Genomic DNA, 20,330 nt, shown 5'->3' on the forward strand with positions numbered 1-20,330 from the left:
GGCCAGTGCCGTGGCTCACTAGGCTAATCATCCACCTCCAGCACCGGCACCCCGGGTTCTAGTCCTGGTTGGGGCGCCGGAACCTGTCCTGGTTGTTCCTCTTCCAGTCCAGCTCTCTGCTGTGGCCCGGGAGTGCAGTGGAGGATGGCCCAAGTGGTTGGGCCCTGCACCCGCATGAGAGACCAGGAGGAAGCACCTGGCTCCTGCCATCGGATCAGTGCAGCGCACCGGCCATAGCGGCCACTTGGTGGGGTGAACCAACAGAAGGAAGACCTTTCTCTCTGTCTCTCGCTCTCACTGTCTAACTCTGCCTGTCCAAAAAAAAAAAAAAGAGAGAGAGAGAGAAAAAAGGCTATGAAGTCCAAGACACTAATCCAAAACAAGTCATCAAAAACAATAAGAAACAATACACGTCAGAACAGGAAAAATACTGGATGAAAAAAAATCAAAGGAACTCAATTCTATCCACAATTTAGACAAATTACAATCTCATTCTTATCTATAAAATATAGAATTGCATTACGTTATTCCTAAGAATATTCTCATTGGCATTGGTTCCAAATTGCAACTGCACCCTGCTCTTGGTACCCAAATCTCCAGATCACACTTCCTTCCCCAGGGCTTGGCTGATGCTGTGCCCTGAGCCCCAGGGTCAGAGTTAACTACAACTGGTCCTCTGGCCCAAACTGCTCAGGATCACACATCCAGTTTTGTGGGCAACATGTACCCAACCCTACCTCAGAGTCAACCTGCTCCCCAAAGCCCAGGTACCCCAATAGGTTCACAAGACTCTGGGCCCAGGAACCCAACTACACAGCTACTCTGAGTATCTGCACGTTGGAATCTAATGTTGCTGCAACTACTTGTGGGCCATGTCAGACTCAACTCCCAGAGAGATTACCTCAGCTAAGACTCACACTACAGAGAAAATGAGAACAGGAAAACCCCAAAAGCACTTATCATCAAGTACCCTATCAACCTACACTGCCACTGTCATTGCTTGCCATGAACTTCGACACCCTAGGCCACTGAGGTATACAGTGGATAGTTTTTAATTCCATAAAAAAGTTAAGCAGATTACATGAGAATGTAACGCCCCTGATGTTAATCACAGCTGAAGAAACAGCATGGAAGTTCTATCACTGCCTCTACTCAGAACCACACCCTTCTCAACCAGCAGACTCAGACCAACTGCAAAGTGGACGCAATTTCCCCTCAAAGCCGATCTGTGAAGTCTGCAAGAGCTAATTGTTTCACCACATGCACAGACCTCAATGCAAGGACACAAGAAACAATACACCATGAAAGGAAGACAACACTTCTGCAACCCAGCGACAAGGAAATTTATGAATTGTCTGAAAAGGAATTCAAAATAATGAGCTTCAGGAAATTCAGTAGACACAAGAACAAAGTTAATTCAATTAAATCAAAAAGACAGTTCATGCTCTGAATGATAAACTTAACAGAGATGAGGTATCTTTAAAAAGAAACAAATAGAAATCTTGGAGTTGAAGAATTCAATGAAAAAAGAAACACAATAGAGAGTATTCCAACAGTAGGCTAGATCAAATAGAAGATTCTCTTAACTTGAAGGTATGAATTAAATTCATTACCCAGTTACAGAAGGAAAATAATTTCTTAAAGATGTATTTATTTTGAAAGTTGGCACTACAGAGAGAGAAAGAGAGAGAGACAGAGAGAGATCTCCCATCTGCTGGTTTCACTCCCCGAATGGTTACAAAGGCAGGGGATGGCCCAAGTTCTTGGGTCCCTGCACCCACGTGAGAGACCCAGAAAAAGCTCCTGGCTCCTGGCTTCAGATTGGCACAGCTCCGGCTGCTGCGGCCAAATGGGGAGTAAACCAGCAGATGGAAGACCTCTCTCTCTCTCTCTGCCTCTCCTTCTCTCTCTGTGTTAACTCTGACTTTCATATAAATAAATATATTTTTAAAAAATACAAATCATGAATTTTAAAAGTAGCAAGAGAAAAGCATCAAGTCACAAAGAAATCTCTATTAGACTATCAAGCAGATTTTTTCAGCAGAAACTCTGCAGGCTAAGCTTGAGAGAATGGCATGATACATTCAAAATACAGAAAGAAAAAATGACTAGCTAAAAATACTATGTCCAGGAAAGCTGTCCTTCAGAAATGAAGGAGTGGGGCCCACGCTCTGGCACAGCGGGTAAAGCCGCCGCCTGCAGTGCCCAATTCGAGTCCTGGTCGCTCCACTTCTGATCCAGCTCTCTAGTATGGCCTGGGAAAGCAGTGGAGGATGGCCTGAGTCCTTGGGCCCCTGCACCTAGATGGGAACACCCAGAAGAAGGTCATGGCTCCTGGCTTCGGATTGGCGCAGCTCTGCCCGTTGTGGCCGATTGGGGAGTGAACCAGCAGATGGAAGACTCTTCTCTCTGTGTAACTCTGACTTTCAAATAAACAAGTAAATCTTGAAAAAAAGGAAAAGAAGTGAAAGAGAATTCTTTAATCTTTCTCAGATAAGCAGAAGCTGAGCAAATACATCACCACTAGACCTGCATTAGAAACAAGAGAAACAAAATGACACTAATGGTTAATATAAAAACCTATGTAAGTATGATTCATCAGTAAAGGCAATTATAAACACAAATCCACAATATTCCAATATTACAGTGTTCTGTAAATCATATGCATCTCTAGTATAGGAGCTAACAGTCAAAACAGCCAAAAACAGTGATAGCTAAATTAAGTTGTTAAAAATATATATACAGGCCGGTGCTGCAGCTCACTAGGCTAATCCTCCACCTGTGCCACCGGCACTCTGGGTTCTAGTCCCGGTCGGGGAACCAGATTCTGTCCCGGTTGCTCCTCTTCCAGTCCAGCTCTCTGCTGTAGCCTGGGAAGCCAGTGGAGGATGGCCCAAGTGCTTGGGCCCTGCACTCTATGAGAGACCAGGAGGAAGCACCTGGCTCCTGGCTTCGGATCAGCGCAGCGCGCTGCCCGTAGCAGCCATTTGGGGGTGAACCAATGGAAGGAAGACCTTTCACTCTGTCTCTCTCACTGTCTAACTCTGCCTGTCAATATATATATATATATACACACAATACAGAGGCCAGCATTGTTGTACAGCAGGTTATGCCTCCATTTGTGATGCTGGCAACCCAAACCAGATCACTGGCTTGGGGTCCTGATGCTTCCCTTACAATCCAGCTCCCTGCTAATGCACTTAGGAAAGCAGTGGATTATGTGCCAAATATTTGGGACCCTGCCATCCACATAGGAGTCCTGTGGAATTCCTGACTCCTGCTTTTGATCTGATGCAGCCCCATTTATGGCAGCCATTTGGGGAGTGAACTAGCAAATAGAAGATCTCTCCTCCTCCCTATCTCTCTCTCCCTCTCTCTCTCTCCCTCCCTCTGTCATTATACCTTTCAAATAAATCTTTTTTTCTTAATTTTTTAAGATTTTATTTATTTATTTGAGAGGTAGAGTTATAGACCGTGAGAGAGAGACAGAGAGAGAGAGACAGAGAGAAAAGTCTTCCTTCCATTGGTTCACTCCCCAAATTGCTGCAACAGCCGGAGCTGCGCCGATCCAAAGCCAGGAGCCAGGAGCTTCTTCCAGGTCTCCCATGAGGGTACAGGGGCCAGAGGACTTGGGCCATCTTCTACTGCTTTCCCAGGCCATAGCAGAGAGCTGGATTGGAAAAGGAGCAGCCAGGACTAGAACCAGCACCATAAGAGATGTCAGTGCTGCAGGTGGAGGGTTAACCTGCTGCACCATGGCGCCAGCCCCCAGAATGTATTCTTGATGGCTAAATGGAATAATCTGTAGAAAGGCTCAGAAAGCTTTAATCCAGGCTGTGAGGACTGCATTGACCTTGTTAAAATCAGTCCTCTCCCTGCTCTCAGATACCTTCAGGAGGATTGAAGGAAGGGATACATAGGTGTCGAGGCTGCCACCTGCCAGTGAGCCACATGCTACCTGCCTCTTCCCTACGAAGTGCTAAGAAATCAGGTACAAAGTAAAGAAGACTCAGTCTCAGCTTCCCTTAAGTCTCCCATGCGGGTGCAGGGGCCCAAGGACTTGGGCCATCTTCTACTGCTTTCCCTGGCAATAGCAGAGAGCTATATTGGAAGAGGAGCAGCCAGGACTAGAACCGGCACCCATATGGGATGCTGGCGCCACAGGCAGAGGATTAACCTACTGCACCAGGGCGCTGGCCCCAATAAATAAATCTTCTAAAATATCTAACATAAAAAGGTATAAATTATGACACTATAAAAAAGTCTAGAGTTTGTATGGGATGGAAGTTGTTACCAGTTAAATTAATCAGTAAATGTTAAGATGGTTTATGTAATTCTCACAGCAGTCACAAAGCAAAAAAAAAAAACTGTAAGAATTTTAAATAATAAAGAGAAAAGAATCAAAACTTGGCACTAGGGATGGATGTTTGGCCTAATGGTTTAGATGTCGGTTGGGATACCCACATGCCATAACAGAGGGAATGACTGAGCTGGAGTCCTGGCCCTACTCCCATTTTCAGTTAACCTGGAGGTAGCAGGTGGTGGCTCAAGTACTCAGGTCCTGCTATCCACAAGGGAAACCTAGATTGAGTTCCTTGGCTCAGCCCTAGAAGTTGCAGGCATTAGGGATCAGCAGACAGGAAGGTGCCTATTTCTCTCTCTCTCTCTCATCCTTCTTTCTCAAATAAATTTAAATGTTTTTTTATAATTTTTCTTTTTATTTTTTTATTTGACAGGTAGAATTATAGACAGTGAGAAAGAGAGACAGAGAGAAAGGTCTTCCTTCCATTGGTTCACTCCCCAAATGGCCGCTACGGCCAGCACTGCGCTGATCCGAAGCCAGGAGCCAGGTGCTTCTTCCTCATCTCCCATGCGGGTGCAGGAGCCCAAGCACTTGGGCCATCGTTCACTGGCTTCCCGGGCCACAGCAGAGAGCTGGACTGAAAGAGGAGCAACCGGGACTAGAACCCAGTGCCCATATGGGATGCCGGTGCTGCAGGCGGAGGATTAACCAAATGAGCCACAGCACCAGCCCCAATTTAAATGTTTTTTAAATCAGCACTACAGAAGATCACCAAATCAAAACAATAAGAAAACAAAGGATCTACAAAAAATAAGAAAACAATTAAGTTAGTAATCAATAATTACTTTGAATGTAAATGTATCAAATGCTCCAATCAAAAGACACAGTGAGGGGCCCTCATGGCTTAGCGGGTAAAGCCACTGCCTGTGACACCAACATCCTATGTGGGCAATGATTCGAGTGCTGGCTGTTCTACTCTGATTCACCTCCCTGCTGATGCTGATGTGTCTAGGAGGGCAGCAGAGGATGGCCCAAGTGCTTGAGCCCCTGCACCCATGTGGGAGACCCAGAAAAAGCTCCTGGCTTCAGTCTGGTCCAACCCTGGCCATTGCAGTCATTTGGAGAGTAAACCAGTGGACAGAAGATCTCTCACCCTCTCTCTGTCTGTAACCTTTAAAATAAATAATATGAATCTTAAGAGAAAAAAAAAAAAGACACAGTGAAGGTAGATGGCTCTGAAAGGCAGTGGTAATGACTAAGTAACTGGGTTCCTGTTACTCACAGAAGAGACCTAAATTGCATGCTCCAGCCCCAGAACAGGCCTAACCATTGCAGGCAATTGGGAAGGGAACCAGCTTACTCTCTCTCTGCCCCTCAAATAAATAAAAATAATCATTGAAAAAAAAAAAAAAAGACAAAGGGGTGGGTGTGTTGTGGCACAGTAGGCTAAGTCACCACTAGGGACCCCTGCATACCATTTCAGAGTGCCTGATCACAGCTCCTCCATCTCCAATCCAACTTCCTACTAATGCACCTGACAAAGCACCTGATGATAACCCAAGTACTTAGGGCCCTGTCACCCACATGGGAGATGGGGATGGAGTCCCTAGCTCCTGGCTTCAGCCTGGCCCAGCTCCAGCTACTTCAGGCTTTGGGGGCATGAACCAGCAGATGGAAGATACCTCTCTCTCTCTTTGTCTCTCTCTCTCTCTCCCTTCCTTCCTCCCTCCCTCCCTCTCCTCCCTCTGTTTCTGCAACTCTACCATTCAATAAATAAATACATATTTTTAAATTAAAAAAAAAAGACTGGCTGAATACATTATGCTGCCTTTAAGAGATCTACTTTAGCATTAGCATTAAAGACACTAAAAGACTGAAAGTGAACAGACAGAAGAAAATAGCGCCATGCAAATGGTAACCAAAAGACAGCAAGGGCAGCTAAACTTATAACAGATAAAATAAACTGAATTTTACCAAGCTTTTAAAGAATTAATACCAATACTCTTTAACTCTTTGAAAAAATAGAGCTAGAGGGAATTTTTTCTAACACATTTTAGGAGGCCATCACCCTGATACCAGCCAAAAACACCACAAGAAAAGGAAACCACATGGCAATATCTCTGATAAACTTGACAGAAAAACCCTCACTAAAATATTAACAAATCAGATTCAGCAATATCAAAGCATATACATCATGACCAAATGAGAGTTATCCCTGGCATGCAAAGCTGGTTTTACACATGCACACTTCACATTAACAGACTGAAAGACAAAAACCACAAGAGCTTATCAATTATGCAGGAAAAGTACTTGACATAGTTCAATATATTTTCTTGATTAAAAACTCTTAATAGTTTAAATATAGAAGGAAGTTCCTCAACATAATATAAATCATTTCTGAAAAATGCAGAGCTAACACCTTAATCAACTAAAAGGTTTCCTCTAAGATCTGGTATGAGGCAAGGATGTCCACCCTAGTGTGCCTGGTTTGACTCCTGGCAACTCCACATTTCCAATCAACCTTCCTGCTAAGGTACCTGGGAGGCAGCAAATGATAGCCTAAGTACCTTAGGTTCTTGCCACCCACATGGGAGGCCCAGATGGTGCTCCTGGCTCCTGACTTTGACCTGGCCCATCCTCAGCTCCTGTGGGCATCTGATGAATGAAGTAGCAGAAGGAAGATATCTGTCTGTCAGTCTCTCACTTTCAAAAAATAAATAATTTCTTAAAAAGCTGTTAGATCTAATAAAATTGCAAGTTATAATATTTCTATACACAAATAACAACTTAAAAAAAGAAATCAAGGGGTGTCGGCACTGTGGCTTAGTAGGCTAAGCCTCTACCTTCGGCACCTGCATCCCATATGGGTGCCGGTTCTAGTCCCGGCTGCCCTTCTTCTGATCCAGCTCTCTGCTATGGCCTGGGAAAGCAATGGAAGATGGCCCAAGTGCTTGGTCCCCTGCACCCGCGTTGGGGACCTGGAGGAGGCTCCTGGCTCCTGGATTCAAGTCAGCTCAGCTCTGGCCATTTTGGCCATTTGGGGAGTGAACTAGAGGATGGAAGACCTTTCTCTCTGTCTCTCCCTCTCTCTCTCTCTAACTCTACCTCTCAAATAAATAAATATAAATAAAATCTTAAAAAAAATTTTAAACCTACCAATTTGTGATAAAATTTACATGATTAAAAAAAAGAAATCAAGGCCGGCGCGGCTGCTCACTAGGCTAATCCTCTGCCTTGCGGCACCAGCACACCGGGTTCTAATCCCGGTCGGGGCGCCGGATTCTGTCCCGGTTGCCCCTCTTCCAGGCCAGCTCTCTGCTGTGGCCAGGGAGTGCAGTGGAGGATGGCCCAAGTCCTTGGGCTCTGCACCCCACGGGAGACCAGGATAAGTACCTGGCTCCTGCCATCGGATCAGCACGGTGCACCGGTCGCAGCGCGCCAGCGACGGCGGCCATTGGAGGGTGAACCAACGGCAAAGGAAGACCTTTCTCTCTGTCTCTCTCTCTCACTGTCCACTCTGCCTATCAAAAAAGAAAGAAATCAAGAAAATAATCCCATTTATGATAGAACAAAAAAAATACTTAGGAATCAATTTATCCAAGGAAGTAGAAAAAGTTGCAGATTGAAAACTATGAAATACCAATGAGGACACCAATCCATGGAAAGATATTCCATGTCTATTATATGCTCACAGATTAGAAGAATATTCCATGGCTTTTTATATGCTCATGGATTGGAAGAACAAATACAAAGTTATTTCAGAAAGTTCACTGATAATGTGAATCATAAAAATGTTATGCAAAGATTTCAAAATGTTTGCACCAAAAAAATTACCTTTTAATTACATTTCTATGTATTTGTTTGTCTATTTTAGAGGCAGCAAGACTAAGGTAGAAAGAGGGGGAGAGGGAGAGAGAGAGAGAGATAGCAAGAGAGAGAGCACGCCCCATCTGCTGGTTCATTCCCCATATGCCCTAACGGCTAGGGCTGGACCAAGCCAAAACCAGGAGCAAGAAACTCAACCCAGGTCTCCTAAATAGAAGACAGAAACTCAACCACTTGAGACATCACCCACTGTCTCTCAAGATGAACATCAGTAAGAAGCTGAAATCAGAAGCAGAGCCAGGATTCAAACTCAGGCACTCAGAGGATGCAAGCTTCTCAATCCTCTGTTTTAACCACTAAGCCAAATGTCCACCCCTATTTTCCACAAACTTTTTAAAGTATCCCTGTAATGTTAAAATGTCCGTACTACCTAAAGCAATGTATGGAGTCAACACAATTCTTACTGAAATCCTAATGGCATTCTTCACTGAAAGAGAAAAAGCAATCCTAAAATTAGTATAGAGCCCAACATACCAATGCATACAAGTACCTGGGGTACATGCTCAGGGTTTGTGATGGTTTTTGAAAAAAATGGAATATCAAGTCATTTAAAAAGGAAGAATAGCTATTCCCTAGCCACTTATGTTAGACTTTAATAAGACAGAGTTTTGGCTGGCACTGTAACAGAGTAGACTAAGCCTCCGCCTGCAGCGCCGGCATCCCATATGGGTGCCGGTTTATGTCCCAGCTGCTCCTCTTCCAATCCAGCTCTCTGCTAATGGCCTGGGAAGGCAGTGGAAGATGGCCCAAGTGCTTGGGCCCCTGCACCCACAGGAGAGACCTGGATGAAGCTCCTGGTCCTGGCTTCAGATCAGCCCAGCTCTAGCCATTGTGGCCACTGGGGAGTAAACCAGCAGATGGAAGACCTCTTTCTCTCCCTCTCTCTATAACTCTGCCTCTCAAATAAATAAATAAATCTTTAAAAAAAAAAAATAAGCCAGTTTTAAGGGATTATTCAGGAAAGTGAAACATCCACAAGGGACATGCTATTACATCATTCTGCTGCTACCTAGAAGCATCGCCCACCTGAAACAGAATCAAAACAAGGAAAGAAGCAAGAGTCCTGGAAACAATTTTAGAAACCAACTTACAAAGGGCCAGTGCTGTGGCACAGTGGGTAAAGCTGTTGCCTGTGATGCCAGCATCCCATATGATGCCTATTCAAGTCTCAGCTGTTCCACTTCTGATCCAGCTCTCTGCTTATGCACCTGGGAAGGCAGCAGAAGATGGCCCAAGTGCTTGGGACCCTGCACCCACATGGGAGAACTGGAAGAAGCTCCTGGCTCTTGGCTTAGGTGTGGCCGTGGCCCAGCTCCAGCCATTGTGGCCATTTTGGGGAGTGAACCAGGGGAAGGTAGATCTCTCTCTCTCTCTCTGTCTCTAACTCTGCCTTTCAAATAAATCGAAAGAAAGAAAGAAAGAAAGAAAGAAAGAAAGAAAGAAAGGAAGGAAGGAAGGAAGGAAGGAAGGAAGGAAGGAAGGAAGGAAGGAAGGAAGGAAGGAAGGAAGGAAGGAAGGAAGGAAGGAAGGAAGGAAGGAAGGAAGGAAGGAAGGAAGGAAGGATAGGAAGGAAGGAAGGAAGGAAGGAAGGAAGGAAGGAAGGAAGGAGAGAGAAAGAAAGAGAGAGAGAGAGAAAGAAAGAAGGAAAGAGAGAGAGAAAGAGAGAAAGAGAGAGAGAGAAAGAAAGATCAACTTATATGGCCCTAGCTCTAAATCCCTTTGCACAGCAAATCTGAAGGTTCCTCACCCAGAACAGTCTGTCAATTTTATCCACCATTCAGCAAGCCTGTGTTCTGTTCTCATAGCACACTGAAAACATCAAATTAGAAAGGAAAGGAAACTATAACAGGCAAGCATAATGAGAGCAAACAAAGAGATAACAGCACATAGTAAAACACTACATAAATCAACCCTAAAACTAGACATGATTTATAAAGGAATGTTCTATTAACTGAAAACTATGGTTATCTGTATATTGCTCACTTAACATTAATAGCCTAAGCTGCTTCTGTAAATGAATTGTTCTGAGGTCACTGACAACCTAGAAACACAAATGGAACCACAAAACTAGTATATATATTTTTAAACCAGTATTATGGACAACATAATCCATCTTAAGTTTTAAAATAGGGAACAGGGGCAGGCATTGTGGCACAGCAGGTAAATATGCTGCCTGTGACTCCAGTATCCCACAGGAACACAAGTTTGTGTCCCAACTGCTCACTTCCTATCCAGTTTCCTGCTAATGTGCCTGGGAAGACAGCGGATGATGGCCCAAGTGTTTGGGCCCCAGTAACCATGTAGGAGATTTGTATAAAGCTCCTGGCTTCTAGCTTTGGCCTGACCCAGCCTTGGCACATTGTGGCCATTTGGGGAGTGAACCAGCAGATGGAAGATCTCCCTTTCTTTCCTTCTTTCTTCTTTGTGTGTAACTCTGACTTTCAAATAAATGAATAAATCTTTAAAAGAAAAAAAAATGGGAACAAAACTACAAACTGCACTTAAATTACTTTCCAGAATTCTTTAGTATTGAACTAAATTAAACTGCATCTAAAGATTAACATGAAACAAAGAGACATACCCAAAAAAAAAAATTCTGAGAAGTTGATATATTACAATGAAATCCATTCAAGCAACAAAAAATACATGTGAATGTTTTAAAACCTAAAAAATGAGACTGCATTGCAGTAAGTGAACAAATTAATGTTCAATTTTCATCAACTTTTCAGCCACACTTAAAAAAAAAAACAAACAACTTTAACATCCCTGAAGTACAAATGCTCTAAAACAGAGATGTATCCTAGAATCGCTGGTGTCTGTCAGCAGGATGTAGTTGGTGAAAACTTAATGTTGATACCTCCTGCAAAGATCAAGAAAGCAGCACCATCAAAGAACCTTACATTTATAAAAAAGGATCACTCGAAATAATCTTTAACAAAACAAATGATCAGAAGCCTAGAAACTATAATCAATGGGGATAATTACAGAAAATTCTCAAAAATATAAATTGCATCCTTCTATTGGAAAACACAAGTACACACAAAGCACTTATCACATTACTTAATAAGCAATCAACACATTGAGCTATTATTATTATTAGATGGGAAAAGGGACCAGGAGAGCTAATGAAAACACTCACAAAAGTAGTAAACAAGCAATCAACCAATGCTTACTACAGGCCTACCAGGCTACCAGCAATGAGCACAGACATTGTGAGTTCAATATGAACCTTCTGAAACATTAGCTATCAAATAAATAAAACATTTTGAACCAATAAGGGGTAAAGGTCACAATGATTAGAACTTATTAAGTATCTTTAACTTCTTTTAAATTGCTGTCCTGAAAATCTGTAGAACTTGAGACATAAACTATTTACTTGAAAAGTCACCAAATGATTAAAAGAGCATAAAGAAGCTTCTCCAAAATGAGTCTAATTATTTTCACAAAGGAGGGAAAATTTTCTCCCCATTAATTTCCAGGTTTAGACACAGTGAGGATAGAAATAATTTTTCTGTTAAAGAAAATCTTTCTAAACTAGGAATTGTACACATCATGAAAAGACCCCCTTGGATCTGCTCCTAGGATTTGTAAACAAGGAGAGGGAGCAAGTTACACTGGAATGTACATTTATTAAAATAATATTTTCATCTATATGAAATATCCAGGAGAGCCAAATGTGGAAAAGCAGCATGTAGATCAGTGGTTGCTTAGGCCTGGGGAAAGGGCGGTGATGGGAGTGGGGGATGGCAAAACTCTAAAACTGGTTATGGAAATAGCACCCAAGCCTAGAATACGATGGTACTTCAAAGAGTTTCTAGAAAATAGAACTGGGCCTGCACTGTGGCATAGTGGGTAAAGCCACCGCCTACAGTGCTGGCATCCCATATGGGTGTTGGTTGGAGTCCCAGCTGCTCCACTTCTGATCCAGCTGTCTCCTATGGCCTGGGAAAGTAATGGAAGATGGCTCAATTCGCGGAAACCCGGAAGAAGCTCCAGGCTCCCAGCTTCGGATCGGCCATTTGGGGAGTGAACCAGCGGATGGAAGATCGCTCTCTTTCTCTCTCTGCCTCTGCCTCTCTGTAACTCTGCCTTTCAAATAAATAAATAAATCTTTAAAAAAAAAGAAAAAGAATTAAAAGACATGCTTATTTTCAATTTTGACAATCCATACCTGCAAAGAGTTTTTTAAAATTTATGAAAAGAAATATTTTGAGCACGGGGCCAGTAGCGCAATGGATAATGCATCTGACTATGGATCAGAAAATAAATATTTTGAAGAAAATATGAATTGATTTCAAGATTTTTGCACCAAAATAATCTTTAATTCCATTTTCCATGAACATTTTGAAGCTCATTATGTACTAACATATAAAAACCATTGGATTGTTATCATTTCATAGGTGAAACATGTGGTGCATGAATTCCAGGAGAGCTGTTATGTTAAAAATTTAAGCCTTCAGAAACTTGAGAAATCAGAATTGCTACATTACGGTCAAGCTCCAAAGGATCTACCTACTCCTCTGTCAGATATTTTCTCTGGCTGGTTGACCTCATCACCAAAAGTTCCATGTAGTGCATTTCTTCACAATCTAATTCTTACCCCACAAACGCAAAGATGAAGTGGGATAAGGGGAGGTGAGGAGGTCCATGTTGTAAAAAATAGAACTATTTCACACTGAATTTTAATATGGTTTCTCAACCTAATTATTTTTATTGGAAAACCACAAATCTGGTCAAAGTCATCTATTTTTATAGTACTTTGAGCTTAGAAGAATGTGTTACTCCTCTGTCAGTACAATATGAATTACTGCTAGGCTACAGATGTAGTCTCAAACTGGTGTTCTTTGAAATGGTAACATAAGGAAAGATATATCTTTGTAGAATTGGGGAAATATTCTGCTCCACTTGAACAGCAATGTTTGTAACCCCAGAAGACAATTCTAGGGCTCACAGGTTTAATTAACCAGGCTCCACTTGATCTTCACCATCTCCTGTAGAAAACCAGGTTTCTTTGCTATGATACTTTGGAAGAAGCTATGCAGAACAATAAGCAAACAAATGAATAATAGACTTAATCTTATCCTCACAAACTAGCATAGTTCACACAGTAGTATGTGCAGTTCTGAAAAACTTGCTAATGAATGGAGATGTTAGGCCACCTGGCTGTCTGCAGCTGGGCTTTCTATTCAGGAACCTTTGGAAATATTTTCCTTAAGAAGCCACCTAGAATAAGAGCCTCTTCTTCACACCTACTTCATCAACCCAAATTGTAGCTCCTCCTCTTCATAATGAGCAACCTCAAGTGAGAGTACAATCTCCTTCTGTGATTTGATCATAAACTAGTCTACATTTCCCCTTGGGCTACTCTGAGGAGTGCCTGCTGGCAGGCTCAAAGCAATTTTAATGCTCTCTATAGAGAATGAAGACTCTATACGTAAAATGTACTCTCCAAAAATATTTTAGGGGAAAGGCAGGTATACTGCTCCAGTAGATAGGTTTTGATAAATTCTTGAAAAGATTGTGAGTCTATAGTTTGAACATAAATATACTGGCAACAGTATATTTGTCCTAAAGTCAAAGGAACTTGATTACTGAGCCTGAAGAAATTAATAATAAACAAGTATATAAAAAAAATTACTTTTCTCCATTCTCAATGAACACAACTTAGTAACTGAATTTTTTTTAATTTTTTTTTTGACAGGTAGAGTTATACACAGTGAGAGAGAGAGAAACAGAGAGAAAGGTCTTCCTTCCATTGGTTCACTCCCCAAATGGCCACCACGGCTGGTGCTGCACCGATCCGAAGTCAGGAGCCAGGTGCTTCTTCCTGGTCTCCTACACGGGTGCAAGCACCCAAGCACCTGGGCCATCCTCCACTGCCCTCCCAGGCCACAGGAGAGCTGGACTGAAAGAGGAGCAACCGGGACTAGAACCCAGTGCCTATATGGGATGCTGGCGCTGCAGGCAGAGGATTAACCAAGTGAGCCATGGCGCCGACCCAACTAATTGAAATTTTCAAGTACAAAGGTGGGCATTTGGCCTATCAGGATGCTAGCATCCCAAAACAGAGTGCTGAGCTCAACATCCACCTGCAGCTCCTAACCAGCTTGCTGCTAAGGCAAACCCTGGGAATTTCAGGTTCCAAGCTGAAGCTGGCTACTGTAGGGAATGAACCAGTAGGTGAGATTGCTTTTGCTTTCTTTCTCTCTCTCAAATGAATAAATATTTTTTTACATTTTTTCAGATATGAGATAGTTTAGGCAGCCCTATCTGAAGGTAAAAGAAGGGAACAAAATTATAAGAATAAATAAATATAAAGGGTCCAGCGCTGTGGCATAGTAGGTTAAGCATCTGCTTGCGGCGCCGGCATCCCATATGGGCTCCGTTTCAAGTGCCAGCTGCTCCATTTCCTGGGGAGTGAACCAACGGATGGCAGACCTCTCTCTCTCTCTCTCTGTATGTAACTCTGCCTCTCAAGTAATAAATAAATCTTTAAAAAAGAAAAAAAAAAGACTTTACTTAAAAAAATCAAACCATTAACAATAGTTACAATGTGTTAAGTGTGGTACTGTGAGACACTCTTAATTTCTAAGTTATAATTTTCCTTCAAATCAATATTTTACAATGAGCATGTGAAACTCTGGTGATAAAGGAAAATTGTTTTTCTTTAAACACACATGTATGTTTCCCAAAGAGACTAAATTTGAGCTTCTATAGTTCTAATTTTACAGAATAAAGGTGAACAAATGGAACTGCTTGAGTACTTTAGGTAACAGTAAAAATGATAAACTGAGACCAGTGCTTTGGCATAGCAGGTTGAGTCTCTGCCTGCAGAGCCAGCATCCCATATGGGCTGCTCCACCTCCAATCCAGCTCTCTGCTGAAGGCCTGGGAAAGCAGTGGAAGACGGACCAAGTGCTTGGGCCCCTGCAGAGACACGGGAGACCTGGAAGAAGCTTCTGGCTCCTGGCTCCTGGCTTTGGATCAGCCCATCTCCAGCGCTGCAGCCATTTGGGGAGTGAACCTGCAGATGGAAGACCTCTCTGTCTCTCCCTCACTCTATAACTCTGCCTCTTAAATAAATAAATAAATCTTAAAAAAAAATGTAGGCTCCACTTCTGAGCTAGTCTTGGCTAATGTGCACATTGGGAGGCAGCAAGTGATAGCTCAAGTACTTGGCTCCCTGCTGCCCACATGGGGCACACTGAGTGAATTCTGGGCACCTATCTTCAGCCTGACCCAGCCCCAACCATTTCAAGCATTCAGAGAGCAGACCAGGAAATGAAAGATTAGTACCTCCCTCCCTCCCCCTCTCCCTCCCTCTCTCTCTCTCTCTCTACACACACACACACACACATCTGCCTTTTAAATAAACAAATAAATAATTCTTTAAATGACAGGGCTCCAATTTTTGTTCATGGATTTTACCAAACTCCATAATCTAACAAAGGAAATATACACATAACCTCACTATAAGCAACAACTGGACCACGGCTTGCACTGTAAGAGGATTTTACAGGATCAAAAGGAAAGAGCAATCACTTCTGATTAGGGGATGGAGGAAGAGCTTGCAGACAAGGTGACATTTGAACTGGGCCACAGGCTTGATCCCTCTTCGCTAGGTACAACTGATGAAATTCAGGGCACAGGTTCCATCTTCCCAAAATATTTTATAGATAAAAAATTAGCTCAAGTAGAGAACGGATAAGTGTACCCAGTCTAACCCCAAAAATATTTTACAAAAAAAAATTTCTATTAAAACATATAATATCTACTAAAACCATGAAAACTTTCCCACCTCCCTTGGACTGCTTCTATCACTCCAATGTTCCTTTACCATTTTGGCATGAATCCTGTGCCACTGTCATTTTGAACTTGTTACTGCACTGACATCCACTGTCTTTTTCCTAAGGATGGTCATTTGAATTCTTCCCATTAAACTGTACAACATATGAGAGCAAATCCCATCCATTTTTCCTTATCTTCCCAACAAACCCCTTAAACAAATGGGTACTCAACAGATGCTGGGACAAATTAAACCTAGCCCTAGCACTTGTAACAAGAAGTAATCACTACCACAAAAAAATGTTTGTGAAACAAATATAAATTAAACCACAATTCTGAACAAAGAGATCTAGATTATGCCATCCTTCAACCATTATCCAACTGCTATTCTTTGATGTAATTTGTTCAGAAGGGTGTTCATTTAAAAAAAATTAAGTACTCAAGTACTTTTTAGAGATGACTATCTTTTCCTATCACAAGGGCCTAAGGTAACATATTTACTGGGTACTAGAATGGCACCAGGTGACACAGTGATTCTGCACAGAAATGGGGACCACTCCTAGCTCAAGCATCTCAAGGGAGGGTTCCCAACTCAAGAAACATCTTGGCGATGTGCAAATCCAAAACAATGTGTTCAACACAATGTGGAAAGCACACAGGAGAAAAATGTGTTTTCCAGGAAATACAGCCTTGAGATTTCAAAGATAATTCTTTCTGAAGGTTTTCTTTATATGGGCTCCTTTACAAGTTCAGGAATGTGCTTTTCTATTGTTTAAGTAAGCTGCTAAGTAAACAACACAGAAACCTGGAGACTTGTTTTAACTTTCCATTTTTCTATATTGAGAGGGAAAGGAAGATTATGCCTAGACGTTTCCCTGACATCCGTATCTCAAAAGAGGATTTTTTTTAAAAAAAGGAACGTATGGTGTTACAGTGCCAGACACCATCAAACCTACTATGGTGGGGAGGGGTGAAGGAGAGAAGCCATGGCTCGCAGTGCTGGCATCCCATATGGGAGGCCCAACTCATGTCTTGGCTTCTCTGTTTCCAATACAGCTTCCTGCTAATGCACCCAGGAAGCAGTGGAAGATGGCCCAAGTGCTTAGGTTCTTGCCATCTACAAGGGAGACCTGGATGGAATTCCCAGCTCCTGGCTTGGGTCTGTCCAGCCCCAGCTATTGTCTGCACTTGGGGAGTCAACCTTGGATGAAAGAGAGATCTATTTCTCTTGCTCTCTATTATTCTGCCTCCATCCATCTGCCTTCCAAATACAAAAAAAAAAAAAAACTTTCTTAAAAGATTATTACACACCACCATGTTTTTGTGATGTCTTTATTTCCTACATTCTGTGGGCAGAATTATCTTTCACACATTCTCTCTGAAATTGGCTTTCAGTTTCCCAAGTATAGTTTCTGTGTTGTTAACTGCTGAGCCTGTGAACAATGCTCCATGCCACTCAGTTACTACACAGTGAGCAAATCAATGAACATTTTACAAAGTTGTTAGTATTGCTTTAAAAAAGAAAAACCCGGCCAGGTGTTTCAACATAAATCTCTCTTCTAGAGAAGTAATTTTACAAAATAACTTAAGAGTGGAAGAGAAGACAAGATGGAATGTTAATTTTGATAATGAGTAGCAGGGGAAAAAAGACTACAGAATAACACACCCACTGCTACTTTGTTTATACGGTTATAACTTGCACATGCAAGTACTCTACAAAGTATTGCACAAGAAGAAACTGTCAAAAATGACGGCTTATGAAAACATCCTTTTCTATATAAGGCCTCAAACAAGGGACGTGTTGTTTCAATGGTTTCTTTAGCAAGTATTGACAGGTACGGCACAGTGATAATGCTCAAAATTAAAAGACCTCTTACGCTTGCTTTATCAACAGTAAAAGTTGCTGTTACTAATTATAATGCATGTAAGTGATGTAAGTGTAGTAGCAGAAACCGACTTTACCGAAGATACCTGCTAGGCAGAACAGCATTTCAAAACAAACTTTATGTCCATAAAAAGTCTATGTTTTCCTGGTCCTATAGACAGACCCTGACAACCCACTTTGTTGCGCGGTTTTTTGTTCTTGTCTTTTTCCTTTCCACCTGTCCAGAAGTGCCAAAGCGCAGGGGGCCGGGACAGCAGTTCAAAGAATAAGGCAAATGCAGCTCTACCTCGACCTCTATCTTGCCCCTCACCAACTCACACCCCAACCCATTTTCCTTTCTCGTTTCAAATCTTAGTCTGAGAGAAGGCAATGCTCCCATATAATTGCAAATTCACAAGAAAGGAGATTTTAGGGGGCCAGCAACGAAAACTGAGATGGTAGGGAAAACCGACAGCGATCAAGACCCATTCCGCCCTAAAACCAGCCGCTCCGGAATGGAGGAAACGAGCCTATGCCCAATGAACCTGCCGCCCTGCAAGCCACAACTTCCATCAAACGGCAGAGAAAAGTTGCAAGGAAGAGCTCGGCGCCCGTGCTAAGCCGAGACCGAGAGCTGCAGAGACCCAAGGCAGGCCTGGCCGGGGGCGGTGGCGGGGCCCACCCCGGCTCCGGAAGGCTCCAGGTCCGGGGTGCGCGGCCGGCCCCGGGCTGCGCGGGCACAGCGCCCGCGTCCGCACCCCTCCCCGCCGCCGCGAGCAGTGGGCGGAGAGACAAGAGCGAAGGGAGAGGCGGACAATGCCGGGCTGGGCTGGCGCCCTCCGCGGGTACCCGCTGCCCCTCGCCGCCCGCGGCCGCGCCAAGTTTGCTTCTCAGTCCGTCCTGCACTGCCCGGGCAGCGATGCGCAGGCCGGCGACCTCCCTCCACCCCGCGGCCGCCGCCGCCGCCGGCCGCCCGGCGGGGTGGCTCCCGCGAGTCCGCGAGCAGAAGGCGGCGCGCGAGCGGAGCGGGGCGCGCAGACAGGCGGCGCGCGAAGGGGCGCCGAGCGCGCGAGGGGCAGCGGGGCGCGCATGCAGGCGGCGCGCGGAGGGGCGCCGGGCGCGCGCCAGTGGAGCCGGCCGCGCGGGCAGCGCCGGGCGCCCGAGGAGCAGGGGGCGCGCGGCGCTCCCCGAGGACCCGCCGTCGCTCGGCCGGCTCTTCGGTTGATCCCGGCGCTGCCCGCGGCTGGGTGTCCGTTAGGAGTCCCCGCCCGGGCGGCGCAGCTTGCCAGCCATCCCGGCCCGCCTCCCCTCTCGGCTCCCTCCAGGAAGGGCAGCCGGGCGAGGGCCAGCGACCTCGGCGCCCGCCGGGGCTGTGGCATCCCGGCGCCCGCCGCAGGCTGGAAGAGAAAGTGAAATGAAGCGCAGGACCCGGGCAACACCTACCCGTCCCCAGTTCGAGTGCAGCTGCCTCGCTCCTCAGGCGCTGCCGGTCCCCGCCCTCGGGCGCCAGGCTCCGTTCTCTTGACAATGGCGCGTCCCCTTTAAGGAATAATCCGATCGGAACGGATCCGTGGTTAAACCTCCCTCCGACTCTGATTTTAACCGGATTTCTCTCTCGCTCGCTCGTTCGTTCGCTCGCTCGCTCGCTCGCTCTCCCAGAGCCCGACGGGCGCCCGGCGGTGCTGTGAGCTTTTCCCACCCTCTCCCTGCCCCGCCCACCTCCTCGCCTTCCTGATTGGCGAGCGACCTACAACAGGAACAGCAGTCCTCGGGCTCCACTGGTCAGCCTAGCCGCCGCTCAGGGTTACGCCCACCCCCAGCCCGCCCCCTGTCTCGGGTTGGCTCTGCTTCTAATCACTCTCTGTCCTCTCCCCTAACGTTGCTCTGGAGAACTGGCAGTCAAGGCTCATCCTCCCGCCTCCGGAAAGCGAACTTTATTTTTATTGGTGAAGGGACATCTTCCTGTGCACCTGATTGGGCAAGGACAGAGGTGGTCCGCACGCCCCTTACCCATTATCGCTCTCCCTTTATGGGTTTGAGAAATACAGCCGCCAAGTCTTCCCTACTTTGCCGTCTTGTAAGCGCCTTTCCCTTTAAATGTTGGTAGGGGTCAAGAAAAAACTCCCAGGCCTGTGTTGAAGGAAGCGGGAAAGGGAGAAGAGAGCGATTCAAAACCCTCTCGAGGCTGAGCGTGGCGTCCAGAGTTCGGCCTGGGGTCTGGCGGTCCGCGGAATGGAGCGCCGAGCCGGAGCGAGAACACCTGAAATCCTAGCGCAGACTGCCGGGAGCTGCTCAACAAGTCTTCGCCCGGTGCGCTCTGCTCCCGCCGCCGGCTCCCGTGGCGTCTGCCACCCGGAAGAGCTTGAACAAAGGCGTGTGCACAGCTCGAGTCTCCTTGTTTTGCCTCCATCCTTTTCACCAGAAGTTGCGGTCCCGTGCCGTCCTTGGTGTCGTTGTGGCGTTTGCACGAGAGCGAAGTGACTTTTCTGGAAG

The 20,330-nt window shown here is 44.8% G+C and overlaps 1 protein-coding gene across 24 annotated transcripts in view; it reads right to left on the reverse strand.

Annotated features, from left to right (window-relative positions):
- FRYL (FRY like transcription coactivator) overlaps positions 1-19,549 on the reverse strand; it is a 299,529-nt gene extending 279,980 nt beyond the window's left edge. For 15 of the 24 annotated variants that reach the window (XM_089325409.1, XM_089325408.1, XM_089325401.1 and 12 more), the window contains exon 1: positions 19,281-19,545. The gene's annotated coding sequence lies outside the window, so the exon portion shown is untranslated. Of the gene's footprint in view, positions 1-19,280 lie in introns of all 24 variants that reach the window. The other 9 variants (XM_089325403.1, XM_089325397.1, XM_070068190.2 and 6 more) reach the window with 4 other exon arrangements.
- Between the last annotated feature and the right edge of the window lie 781 nt (positions 19,550-20,330).

This window comes from Oryctolagus cuniculus, chromosome 2 (genome assembly GCF_051225735.1).
Source record: "Oryctolagus cuniculus isolate XC-2025 breed Fujian yellow rabbit chromosome 2, ASM5122573v1, whole genome shotgun sequence".
NCBI classification, from domain to species: Eukaryota; Metazoa; Chordata; class Mammalia; order Lagomorpha; family Leporidae; genus Oryctolagus; species Oryctolagus cuniculus.